Source organism: Vigna unguiculata, chromosome 5, assembly GCF_004118075.2.
Source record: "Vigna unguiculata cultivar IT97K-499-35 chromosome 5, ASM411807v1, whole genome shotgun sequence".
Taxonomy (NCBI): domain Eukaryota; kingdom Viridiplantae; phylum Streptophyta; class Magnoliopsida; order Fabales; family Fabaceae; genus Vigna; species Vigna unguiculata.
In genome coordinates this window covers 22,936,055-22,949,198 of record NC_040283.1, presented here as the reverse complement: position 1 = coordinate 22,949,198, position 13,144 = coordinate 22,936,055, and positions in this window count along the sequence as shown.

Below are 13,144 nucleotides of genomic sequence, written 5' to 3'. Positions count from 1 at the left end.
GCTCCCTTAACCTGGATGCCTTTTCTTATAAAAAATTTGCAGATTGTTGAGAATCCCTCATTGACCACTAGGCAATCTAAGACATTCCCTTTACTTCGCACTGAATTGTCACAATCCTCTCAACTCACCCTATATTTTCGCACACTCTGCAAAGCTCTCAGAAAAAAACCCCTCTTCTCTCTTAAAATTTGCTTTTTAAAGGGACTTAATGCTAGGTTAATGAGCCAAAACGAAAAATGGGTTTTAATGACAAAGTTAATTGTTATTCAAAGCTATTATTAGTTGTTTTTCAGCCCTCCTAGTTTCCCTCTAGGGTTCTCTCCACCTTTTCATATTCATGCCATACCAGCTTTTAGCAAAAAGAGAGTTAAATTTGCATTACCAAGGTTTGAACCCATGACCATACAAATGCCCAATTCATTACACAACCACTCAACCATATCATATTTCATGACAATTCATATAGTTCTATAATCTTGTTATCATACAACATGATCATGCATAATATTAAAATTTAAATAATCAAACAACACATGAATATCATACATAGGACTCTAACCCAAGTCCTTTCACACAATAAAGTACTCTCAACCATTTGAGCTAGCACTTTTCCACATCACACCAATCAATATTTAATGTCATAAATGCTCCTCCTACCCGCATTTATTAATAATCAATTATTTATTTAATTAATTTTCACGGGTCTTACAAGAAGATATCTCGCTCAGGTGAGGAGGTCTCGCCTAAGCGAGAACACACGAAACCTCACTATTCCACTGCTCGAGCTCTTGCCTGGGTGGAAGGAGCTCGCCTGATCGAGGGAACCTTTTCTCGCCTAAGTGAGGGCTTCTAGCCCGAGCAAGAACTGGGCAGGGACGTGCTCAAATGTTGTTTTCTTCTTTGTTTTTGGTGATGGTCATATTATTAATTGAAGTACTCTATTTAAAGCATGGATTGTGTGAATATGCATGTATTAAATGGTTTATGGGCTGGAATTGATGAGTTTGGTATGATTATGCGTATGAAACATTATTAGATGGTTGGTTGAATATAGGCATGAGATGATAAATCTATGGTTGGTTGGTGAAGCATGGCTATGGTATGAGTTGGACGTAATTCCATGAACCTCTTGGTGAGATCTCATGGTGGTGCCTTGTGGGATGGACGTAATTCCATGAACCTCTTGGTGAGAGCTCATGGTTGTGCCTCATGTAATGGACGTAATTCCACGAACCTCTTAGTAAGGTTTTGTGGTGGTGCCTCAGCATATATAATTAAGTAAGGATTCAAGTAAGGATTGCATCATGAAGCTCTAAAGAGTCAATTAGTCTTACGTAGGGCGTACTGACTCAAGTGGTGAGAGTAGTAGGAGGCTATAGTCTTAGGCAGGATAATGGCCTTAGATGTTTGAAGGCTAACCTTGTGCGTGGTAGGGTGAAACCCATTGGCAATGTCTCTGTAGAGCAGTATAGGCCACCATAAGTGCAAACATCCCGTGAATCTGACTGGTTATATGTATCTAGATAATTGAGTCTTTGAGTTTTGCTTGTTTGCTATCACATGATTGTTCGCTTATCTTGTTGCATGTTTGTGATTTGTTTTAAGTGTTCATGTGCCATAACATGTTAAACTAATTTATACTCTAGCTTACCCTTTCTGTTTGCTTGTATGTTTTGCGTGTGGTTTTCTCCTTTTGTGATGATTATCAATTTATTGATGTGAGCAGATGTGGAAATATCTAGTGGTCACTAGGGTAATGGAGACTCTATTGTGTAGCCCCTCTTGTGTTGGATCTCATTCCCTTGAGTGCTTTCTGTAGGCATTGTTGCCTATGTATTTTGATCAACTATAAAACTATTACATTCTGTTTTGTTAATGGCATCATGGTGTGCCTTAGTTTTCTCTCCGAGTATTTGGATAACTGTAAGGAGTGACACTTATACTCTGTGACATTTCTCTTTATATTATATTCTATATGATACTTCATTTAATTAAGCTTATTTATTAAATGGGACAATACAAATATTTAATAATAATAATAATAATAATAAATATTTAATATCTAAATCTCTGCCCAAAATATGATTATCAAAAACGATGGAGTGGTCACAATTTCACTACCAAAATATTGAGGCTATTATTCTTCAGAGATAGCCAAACACTTTAATAATTGAGGAAAACGTCTAACAAGATAATGTATGATCAGAAAAAACATACCATCAAAAATGAGAACATAAAAATGACCATAATTGAATATTTTGCATCATTATGCTTCATTTAGAATAAAACAAATTAAACTTCCGCTTAAAGAGACCAATTCCTAACATCGTCAGTTTACAGCCATTCATTATCTAATCAAGGTTTGTCTTCTTCCTTAAACTTTCACAACTATAGCAATTCACATTTTAGATATCTCTCGGGAAAGTTTTATAAAAGCACTCATACTTTAGGAAATTCATGACCTGGCTTTTCTGTATGGAGTGGTGTAGGAAAATTCAATCAATTTGGATGACTATTTTAATATTTTAAATATGGTAGCACTTTATTAAAAGTTCTAAATAATTTTTAGTATCTATAATTCTGTTTACATTTTTAATCATAATTTTGTTTATATTTTTAATTTTATTATTTTATGATATTCTTTAAAACATTCATTTTTGGCTTAGTCGTGATAACACGTAACATTACTAAAAAAACTCATATTTTTTGCCAATTTTGTTTTGAATTTTTTTTTGTAGGAAATATTTATAAATTTTGTTATGAAAAATTATTTACAGGAAATTGTTGCCAATTTTTTTGCAAAATATTTTGTATAAAACATCTTTTGCAACAAATTTTGTAGGAAATACTTGCGAATTTTATAATTTTGTAGCAAATAATTACCTGCGAAGGAATTACTTGCAAATTAAAATTCTTAGAAAAATTAGCAGGAAAAAGTCTTTTCTTGCAAATTTTTTTAACAAATTTGCAAGAAAATTCGCATGTAATATGAGAATTTTTAGTAGTGTACAATTACTTATTTTTATAAAAATAATATTATGAAAACAAAAACTCTTTTACAATAACTATAATAAAATTATAAAGACTCGAACAAAAAATTATAAATACCAACATAAAAAATTGAAATTAAAAAAAAAAAGTAAAGTTTGACCCTATATATCGCACATACTATAAACATACATATAATCAAATCTATATACATAATTAAATTGTTCTGAGCCTTTGAATACTAACCTTTTTGTACATATTCTCTTGAGATTTTTATTTTCTATAAAATCATTTTATGTTAATGCCAAGTAAAGTGTTATGTATGCCTTAGAGTAAACAACTCCTTTGGACATGTTAGACAAGCCATGAGTATATGAGTCTAGTTTAAAGTAGAGTGATTTTCTAGACAAATGTTCTATAAGAAGATTGGTTTATTAGACGAGAGGTCTATTAGACACTCAAAAGCATTAGACTCTAAAAAGCGTTAAATGTCGAGGAAAGCACTAAAGACTTGCATGTATTAGATGCTACACGGTTGTCTTGACTAGACGAGTGTAAAATATTGTACCCTTTGTAGCATTGAGGTTGAATGTAGTTGATGTTGAAGAGACATGTGCAAGGGAAATAAAAGATTTGGTAGGAACATGAGATATGAATTTTGATACACAAACCTACACTATGAAGAAGTAAACTAACCATCTTAAGGCATCAATATAAAATGTTACGATGAAATAAAATGAGTCAATACAACCTATGATTACACGCTGATAAGCTATATTTAATAATTTGAAATCTCATGGAACTATATACTATAATTATGATGTGAATGATAAAATCTTGTGTTCTCTACCACCAAAGTGGAGAGCGCAAGATACAACTCTGAGGGCTTCCAAAGACTCTAAGGAAATGTCTTTGGCAGAACTTGTAGGAATTCTTCTTATTCATGAACATATTCTACAATGTCTTGAGAAGAATGTAAGAAACTATAGGCCTTTACAAATTAGAGTGTCTTGACTTATTGAGCAAGGACAAAGACAAGAAGACCAAGAACATCGTGGCTACATGGGAGGATATGACAAGTTTACCAAATTGTACAAGTAATATTGACAAGTGTACCAAATTGTACAAGTAATAAAGTGGATAAGTCCAGATATCATTTTCCCACAAGGACTTGCGTTGTTCAGTAAAACTATGATTATTTACTAATTTATGCGAAAAACTTTGAATGATAAAAAGAATTAATTTTTAAGACAATAATTTTAAGATCTAGAATACAATTAAGTTTATTAAAGTACTTATGCGATAAAGAATTCAATGGTGTTAGATTTCATGCACCAAATCAGTATGAAAACACAAAAACAATATACCTTTAATTCCTACTCTAGCATTCACACCACTATTTAAAAGTTCCAATAAAAAAAACCCTAATGTCTTTGATATTTTTAATAAAAGTCCACATTAAGCCTAAAGTTGTGATGTTTTGAATGACTAATCATTAAATTGTTTGACTAGATGCAAACCCAATTAGTTGTTCTACCCTAGTTTAGATTCTAACCTCATGTCCAATAATCAGATACCCACAAATATGCAATCAATCAATTATCATGTAGTAAAGAACAAGAATATAACACAAGAGTAATGGAATAGAAATATATTGAATAATAGAAATCACAAAGAGTTAAGATATATTACGTTTAACCCCATGAATAAGGGAGTTAGTTACTCTTATACATTTTGAATACTAGAAAAAGAATAATGATGAATGCTTATAGCCTTGAGAATTAGTTTCCACCCAAGAATGAATTTCAACTATGTAAGGCCTTCTATTTATAGATTTTCCGAAATGCATATTTCGCTAGGATAATTGGCTTGCTAGGTGAATTGGATCATTAGGAGAGTAAACTTCTATTCGTTAGGCAAATGGGCTTGAAATTTGTACTTGATTTTTTTTTTTTTTGTATTTGTAGTGACCAACTTTCTTGATAACTGATTTATCCAATTTTTTGGTAATTTTCTTAAATTTGTAAGATTTCCACTTATTTGTAAAATATAAACCAAATACTTATCTTTTATGAATTTATTAAATAAAACCATATTTATCTCAAAAATAATAAATAAAATACCAATAAAAGATAAATGTAATTAAAATAAAAGCATGATCTAAACATGAACCTTATGGCTACATGGGACAATATCGACTCTTCTGAATCAACAGGTAAGGAAGCACACATTTTCTTCATGACAAATGCGAGTAGTGAAACATTATATGGCATTAATGATGAAGAGGTAGATACATTTGACCTTGACTGTGTTAGACAATCATATTATGAATCTATCACTTATAATGGTAAGTTGGTAAAAATGTATAAAACATTAAAGAGAAAAGGTATGGCACTAGTTATGGCACAAGAAAATTGGCCACATAACCTTGAGACTACTTTCAAAGCTAAAGAAACAAGGCCCTGTAAGAGACTTTCCATTTTTTTCATTCAAAGCCAATCTTCTGTGTGAATCATGTGTCAAGGGCAAACAAGTTAAGTGTTTTTTTTAAAGCATAAATGATTTTTCAACACAAAGGCCTCTTGATTTGATTCATATTTATTTATTCAGTCAAAAAGTATGGCTTAGTAATTGTTAATGATTACACTAGATGGACCTGGGTTAAATCCATAAGAAATAAGGGTGAATCTTATAAAGTATTTTGTAAGTTTATTAAACAGGTGCAAAATGAAAAATGTTTATTAATTGTTTTTGTAAGAAGTGATCATGGCTGGAAATTTCAAAATGAAAATCTATGTGAACTATTTGAAAGCTTTGGCATTACGCATAATTTCTCCATTTCAAGAACACTAGAACAAAATAGTGTAGTAAAAAGGAAAAATAGAGCTTTACAAGAAATGTTAACTCCACACCTAAACACTTTTAAGCAGAAGTAGTTAATACATCCTTCTATTTACAAAATAGACTCTATGTAAGACCTTTAGTCAAGAACACTCCTTATGAATTGTGGAAAGAAAAAAAACACAACATTTCATATTTTCATCCTTTTAATGTACAATGTTTTATACTGAATACAAAAGATAAGCTAGGAAAATTTGATTCTAGAAGTAATGAACGCATTTTTCTTTGCTATTCTAAGACGTACAAACCTTTTAGAGTCCATAATCTTCAGATATGTATTGTGGAAGAAATAAATTATTATAAGCCTAATGATAATTGGCATTATCATGTTATTTTATTTATTTTTATGTTTTATTGTTATTTTATTTTTTGATTTCATTTGATATTTCAGGTTTTATTGAATAAAAGTGGAAAAGATAAAAGCTTGGAATATATTTTGCAAATAAATGGAAATCTCAAAGATTTGGGAAGATTATGAACAAAATAAGTGGAATATTGCCTAGTCAAAGATTATCAACAAGGATATATATCCACAAAGTTAGTTATTCAAATTACAAATGATAAGATTTGAAGAATATATCAAAGATATGAAATTTTTAAAGATTAAAGGATATATCACAAGGATTATCTAAACAGACGCTTGGAGAGAAAGAAACTTGACATCCTCACCCTTTATTAGTAACTAACCAATTAATTTAAACCATATTAGTCCCTATGGGATACAATATTTGGACTTGTCCATTATACGAAATGTGGATGAAGCTTTGGAAGAGGAAAGTTGGATAGAGACAATAAAGGAGGAGCTAGTTCAATCTTAAAAGTGAGTTTGTGAGCCTAGAAATGTTTAGTGTTTTTTTGTGATTCTGACTATGCAAGATATAAAGAAGAATAAAAAAGCACTAGTCGAGGATATCACTTCATTAGTGGAAAATTTGTCTCTTGGTGCAGTAAAGAGCAAGGAACCATTGCATTATCAACTTCTAAAGTATAATACATATCAACTGCCATATGTTGTTATCAAATTCTCTAGATCAAAAATCAATTGGAAGACTACAATATACATGAAAGTAACATTCTTATACTCTATGATAATAGTGTTGCTAAAATTTAGCTAAGAATCCTTTCTACGGCAAAACACATTGAAATTAAACATCACTTCATTAGAGATTATGTTTAGAAAGGTATCATTAATTTAAAGTTTATCATCAAATGGCATATATATTTAGAAAACCTCTTATTGAAGAGAAATTTAGTCATTTAAGAACCTTTCTAGGCATGACTTCAGTGAATGAAGAACTAATACAATATGGGTGCAGTAGCAACATTTTATCCTATTGGACGCACATTAGACACATTGCTCTATTAGATGCATATAGGTGCATTAAGCGCATTTAATTACTAGACACATATAAGTTGCATTAGAATATCACATGCACATATAGCCTCACTTCATACAATGTGATTGGTGTCGTACCCAACCAAATTAAACAGTTAAAATATAGTACTAAGAAGTAATCCTATATCATCTCCCAATGACCATTCTTTTCAATCAAAGATTCCAACACATAGGGAGGGTTGAATAGATTAAAGAATGTGATTAAAATAGCGATTGAAAAAATAATAATTAAAACAAGAGAATAGTAATTAAAAAGGTTAAAATACCTTTATGGTCCCAATTTTGGTCAAGTTTTTTCAAATAAGTCCTAATTTTGGTTTTGTGTTCAAATAGGTCCCAATTTTCATAAATTTTGTTCAATTGAGTCCTTTTTTGCTAACACCATTTAAATCATTAATGCCATGAACAGTGACTGCCACGTGTCACTTCGTGGTTTTTTTGAATTTTTTTTATTTTGTTTTGAATTTCTTTAATTTTTTTTGAATGTACACATTTCAACCCAGTAGCGTGCCACGTGTCACTTCATGATTTTTTTGATTTTTTTTTTGATTTTTTTTTAATTTTTTATAAATGTCTATGTGTCAATCTAGTAGCGTGCCACGTGTCAAAGTCAATGTTCTATATTCAATTTGGTCCCTATATTTGTTATTTTTGTTCAATTATGTCCCAATTTTTGTCAACATTAACCAATTTGGTCCCTCTCCAAATTAAAACCAAATTTAATTTTTATATTAAAATTCACATTTTTTATTAAATATTTTTATATAATATTAAAATTCACATTATTATAACTTTGATATAAAAATTAAATTTGGTCACATCTTTGATAGGGACAAAATTGGTCAATTTTAAACAAAATTGGGACTAAATTGAACAAAAATAACAAATATAGGACCAAATTGAATATATAACATTGACTTTGACACGTGGCACGCTACTCTGTTGACACGTGGACATTTAAAAAAAATTCAAAAAAAAAATTTAAAAAAAAATTCAAAAAAATAAAAAAAATTCAAAAAAACCATAAAGTGACACGTGGCACGCTATTGGGTTGACACGTGTACATTTAAAAAAATTTAAAGAAAATTTAAAAAGAAATTAAAAAATAAAAATAAAAATAAAAAAATTCGAAAAAACCACGAAGTGACACGTGGCAGTCACCGTTCATGGTCGTTAATGATTTAAACGGTGTTAACAAAAAAAGACCCAATTGAACAAAATTGACGAAAATTGGGATTTATTTGAACACAAAACCAAAATTAGAACTTATTTGAAAAAAGCTTGACGAAAATTGGGACCAAAAAGGTTTTTTAACCTAATAAAAAAAATAGAGAACTCTTTGAATTGTGTTTGTGTGTGCTTAAATGTAGATGTTAGGTTCCTAGAGTGGTTAGTTTTGAGAATGGTTAAACAAGTAGCTCTCTAAACTGGTGTTGATGTGTGAAGGCTTAAGCTTTAGTAGTTAGTTCAAAGCACGATTAACTCTCTCTAATTAGGTGGCTCTACGAGCCAAGATGTTGTTGTGCTTTGTTATGATATAGGCTTGCCCATCATCTAATTTACACAATGCACACATTTTGTTAGATCAAAAGGTCTTTCAAAGGTTGTAATGAGGCTTAGCTAGAAGAAATATTGTTTTTCAAGAATTCAAAAACACCACTAAGTCGAAAAGAACAAATAAATGTGAATAACACAACCCCTTTTTACCACATTGGATATGTTGTCTTTTCTCTTCTTTCTCTTTTCTTTTTCATGGGGTAGGATTTTTACAAAATCCTACCCTAAACTTATTCAATCACATAGCCTAGTAGGGTGTTTATACCCTACCCCAAACTAATCTAATCTCACACCTTTATTTTACTCAACATATATCTATTCTCTTTGGCTAAGGTACATGGCAAGATATATATACTTCTTTGTGTTTTATCTTCATTTTCATCAATACCTTGCACTCACAAGAATACAAAAAATACTTAAATAAATAGGTTATCCCAATTTTGATATAAAAATATAGAAATACTGAAATAAAGAAAAAAATTTGAAAAATATAAGCACACCACCCAAACAATAATTCTAATATGCAAAATGATTAAATAGATTTCCCAAATAACTTGCCTCAGATGTTTCTTGTTGCAAAATTACTCAGTACTCTCATTTGTGAATAATACTACTTTCAATGTTCTCTAAGATTAGACACACAAATGTCTCTTGTAATGCCTATCTAAGTCTGACATTTGTCAAGTCCAAGTATCGTTTCCCATGAGACTTGTGAAACATTTGGCAACTCTTAAAATTCATAACTAGACAACAAATTTCACTAAAACAAAAATAAAACTCTTTTTGTATTTTTATCAAACATATGGTGTGAAACAATATATGATAAAGGTTTCACTAAGATTGAGTTTCATGATCCAATTTAAAGAAAAACACTAATGTCTTAACAATTTTTATTATAATTTTGCATTAATGATCAAAATTTTAAGTTATAAATGACCAATGATGCACTATATGTCTAGATGCACAATAATTAGTTGTCTACTCTAGTATAGGTTATAATATCGTGTCAAATAATTAGAGACCCACAAATATGCAATCAATAATTATCATGTAGTTAAAACAAGAATAAAAAACAAGAGCGATTGAAAATAATTATATTGAATAGTGAAATTCATAGAGTTAAGAATATATTACCTAACCCCATGAATAAGGGAGTTAGTTACTCCTTAACATTCTGAGAACTAGATTAATGATGATGTACTTCCTGCTTTCACAATGCACCTCTACCTTCTTTCCCTCTCTCGGGGTGGGGGGGTTCTCGCAAAAAGGGGTGTTTGTTTCTCAGAAGGGTAAATTGGTTTTTACCTCTGCCAAACCCCTTATTTATAAATTTTTCGAATTGGACTAGCCCTGCAACTTTGTACTTGATTTTATGATTGAATATCCTAAATATATATCTTTTAATTTTTGCAAATTATGTATCTTTGATATATTCTTCAAATATTTTTATTTGTAATTGAAGTAACCAACTTGGTGGATAACTGATTTTGTTGATATATTCTTTTAATGTTCAGTAATCTTTATTGATTCTATTGATAATCTTCTTAAATTTTCAACATTTACACTTATCTATAAAATATTTATCTTTTCCAAATTTATTAAAAGAACTTGAAATATCTGAAAAGATAATAATAAAATAACAATAAAAGATAAAAAAATAAAACATCATATAAAACCTCATCCTCCAAGGCAACTAGTCCCAAGAAGCAAACCTAGGTACTGTCCTCGTTCCCCAAAGCAATCAGTCCCAAGAAGCCAACCCAAGTATCGTCCTCGTCCCCCAAGGCAACCAGTCCCAAGAAGCCACCCTAGGTACTCGACCTCGTCTCCCAAGGCAACCAGTCCTATGAAGGCAACCTAGTTACCCGTCCTCGTCCCCCCAAGGCAACCAATCCAAGGAAGCCAACCTAGGAACTTATCCTCATCCCACAAGGCAACTAGTCCCAAGAAGCCAACCTAGGTACTCGTCCTCGTCCATTCGTGGATACTAGAAGAATCACTAAAAACCACTTAGTGCACATCCTAACTAGGTATATGACGGCTAGTGAGACGATATGTACCCAAACAAGGAGATTAATTAAACTAGTCTAATCAACCACAAGGAAATATAACCACATTATAAGTAATTTATCATGATTATCAGGTAATTAGGACTACAAAACCAATACTACTTATTTGTAACAACTTCGGTATTGTTAAGAAAAAGGTCAAAATATTAGATTGGGTAAAGTCAACCATAAGTCGTCTCTGAGCGAAAACGAAATTGATTCTTGACAAATTAGTTCTTATAAAAACTAACAAATTAGTCAAATAAAATAATATTGGAAAAAGATAAAAAGATATAAAGAAATTATAAAGAAAATAGATGACTTCCTCTCTTTTTTCAAAATAGATTCATCATTGGTTATCTAAACATTATTCTTCAATGAATTATTGTTGTAGATCTGCAAATTAAGCAATGAAAAGTTTTAACTAATTTGTTGGCGTTCTCACTTTTAACCAAAGTACAACCTCAATTAAAAGTCAGAACTCTTAGATTATTCATAGTAAATTCAACCAAAGTATAGTCTCAATCAAATTTTACTATACCTAATCATCTATATTCTTTTATTTCCTCACCAAATAAAAAGCTTAATTAATCAAAGTAAAGTCTTGACTAAATTTAATTAGAGTAAATACCTTTAACCAAAGTAAAGTCTCAATTATTGGTAAAAACTCATTTAATAACAAGAAAGTTTCAAAATAAAATCAAAGTAAAGTCTCAATTAAATTTAAAAGGTTTAATCTCACGGAAGGTCCCCGTTTTGGTTCAAAAATTTCAATTCGATCCTTAAGTTTTAAGTCGTCCCAATAGGGTCCTATTTTTTAAAATTTGTTCCAATTTGGTCCTTTCTATGCGTCATGTGTCAACTCGTGGTTTTCTGATTTTAAAAATATTTTTTTTAATTTTTTTTCTTAAAAAGATATATGACATGAGTCAAATTAGGATTTTGTCACATGTCAGCTTGTGATTTTTTTATTTTTTATTTTTTAAAATTTTAAAAAAACTGCCACATGTCAAATTATAGTTCTGCCACGTATCAATTTTTTATGTGAAAAATCATAATTTGGTCCCTATATTTGTTATTTTATCTTAATTTAGTCATAATTTCTTTTTAAACTAGAGTAATTTCATCAATTCCAAATTGAATTTATATAAATATTGTAATTATATTTTTATTATAATAGATATTTTTAACTAAATTAAGTTTATTTAAATTTAAATTTTGCATTGAACTTTATTTAAAATTTGTTTTAATAATTTCTAGACAACTTTATAAATTCAAATGTAAAATTTTAAAATAGTTTTACAACAATTACAAAATTCAAATGTAAAATTTAAATATTTGTAATTTTGTAAAATTGTTCTCAAAGGGCCTAATGGAGTGATCATCGAGAAATCACTCCATTTCAATTTGAAGACGTCAAATACTTCAGTTGAGTACAAGGCCCTCATAGTCGGCCTCAACCTATCTAAAGAAGTCTAGGTGCAGAAGCTGATATGTTGAATAAACTCCATGCTAATAGTGGGCCACCTAACCGACATACCTGGTGATCACAAACTCAAAGAGAGAGACATGAACCCTTGGAAGAAAAGAGAAATGCTACAAGACACTCAGACGTTGGGAACACAAAATGGTTAAGTTCACAACACTTATAGGAGCAATGAGCGACTTTGCACCTCCCAACCCAACCCAAAACCATCACAAGGCCCATTAAGTGTAACACTTTTACTTCCCAACCCTGCCTCAATTTCAGAGTAAGTTATGACACCCACCTAATCGTGTCCTACATCAATCAAATCTCTACAACTCTTGTCGCTTCAAACTTCTTTGTCACTTACGCTCCTCAAGGCTAGGGGCCAACTATAACAATAGGGCCATACGGCCAAAAAAAATTCAAATTTTCTTTGGAAAAATGCATACGACCAAACCATGTTAGGAGCCAAAATTCGGGAACCTATACGCCACCTCACACTCTTTAACATGTAAACACATCAAGACTCCGGGCTGATGGTCTACCCGTCCTCGTCCTACAAGGCAACCAATCCTAGGAAGCCAACCTAAGTACTCATGCTCGTCCCCCAAAGCAATCAGTCCAAGGAAGCCAAACCAGGTATACGTCGTCGTCCCCCAAGGCAACCAGTACTACAAAGCCAACCTAGGTACCCATCTTGTCCCCCAAGGCAACCACTCCAGAAGCCAACGAAGGTACTTGTCCTCGTCCCCCAAGGCAACCAGTCTCAAGAAGCCAACCCAGGTA